Below are 1,617 nucleotides of genomic sequence, written 5' to 3' on the forward strand. Positions count from 1 at the left end.
GGACCGGTGTAGTTGCAGATATTGATATCTGGCATAAACGCATTGGTCATGTTAATGTACAACGACTTAAATCAATGCAGGCCCAAAATATTGTTGCAGGATTGCCTAAATTCAAGGTTGCAGAAATGCATAAGGTATGTGAAGCTTGTCAGTTTGGAAAACAGGCAAGGAAACCATTTCCTAGACATGTTCAAGAGAGTAAGAAGCCATTGGAATTAATCCACTCTGATGTGTGGACTACTAAAGCTGCATCTCTTAGAGGCTGTTATTATTTTGTCACTTTTATTGATGACTATAGCAGAAAAGTTTGGGTGTATTTTATGAAAAAGAAAAGTGAAGTTTTTGGGCATTTCAAAACTCTTAAAGCTATGGTTGAAAGAGAAACAGGCCTGCAAATAAAATGCCTAAGGTCAGATGGAGGGGGAGAGTACCTCTCAAATGAGTTTGCAAGGTTCCTACAGGAGCATGGCATAAAGCAACAATATTCATGCAGTCATACCCCACAACAAAATAGAATTGCAGAAAGGAAAAACAGGCATATTGGAGAGGTATCTCGTGCCATGCTCAATGAAAAAGACCTGGCAGATTTTTATTGGGCTGAAGCAGTTGCTATAGCAGTCTACATAATGAACATGACTCCCACTGCAGCAATACATGGGATGACTCCAGAGGAGAGGTATACTGGTAGGAAACCAGATATTTCTCATTTGAAAATTTTTGGTTGCATTGCCTATGTACATGTGCCAGATGAGTTGAGATCCAAGTTGGATCCAAAAGCTGAGAAGTGCATCTTTATTGGTTACTCTCTGCAGCAAAAATGGTATAGATGCTATAACCCTTCTACTCTAAGTTTACAGTGAGCAGAGATGTTGTTTTTGATGAGATGAGTAGCTGGTATAAACCAATAAATGTGATTGATGATGTAGATGCACAAAATGGTAATGCTGCACAGAATTCACAGCAGCAGTCACAAAATATTAGTGGACCTGGAGCGTCCTCTAGCAGTGGTTCACATTCTTCGCCATGGACAGGCAGATTGAGATCAGGAGAATCTTCTCAAAGAAATGCAGATAGTGGTATGCAGGTATCACGAAAAGGAAAAGAGAAGGTTGATCAGCCCATGTTTGATGTGAATGCAGGTCACTCTTATGTGGATAGTGAATCCAGCGGCTCAGAACAGAGCATTGATGATGAGTTGGGTATTCCTTCTATTGTTACACCTGGAGTAAGGAAGACTAGGGATGTTTTGAGAGCACCTGGGAGTGAACCTATTTTGCGCAGGTCTACGAGAGCTAGGTATCCTGTGGATAGGCTAAAATATGATGGATTTACAGCCATTCACTATGCATATATGGTCAAAGTGATACAGGAACCAGAATGGATGGAGGATGCACAAGCATACGATGCAATTTCTATAGTAACTTTTCACCGACCTGTAGAACAGTGGCTACACAACATAAAACTGGGCCTTTTCCTGAGTGCGTGCAGAAAACTTCTGCCTCCAAAACAGGCCCCGAAATGGCCTCAAATAAAAAAAACAGGGTCGCCAAGGGCTAAAGCCTGATCCCGCAACATATACTGCCCTCTTGCTTCACCGTGAAGGGCGTCTCAACCTGA

The sequence above is a fragment of the Lygodium microphyllum genome, chromosome 12, assembly GCF_053477565.2.
Source record: "Lygodium microphyllum isolate KBCC chromosome 12, Lygodium_microphyllum_v1.1.10, whole genome shotgun sequence".
NCBI classification, from domain to species: domain Eukaryota; kingdom Viridiplantae; phylum Streptophyta; class Polypodiopsida; order Schizaeales; family Lygodiaceae; genus Lygodium; species Lygodium microphyllum.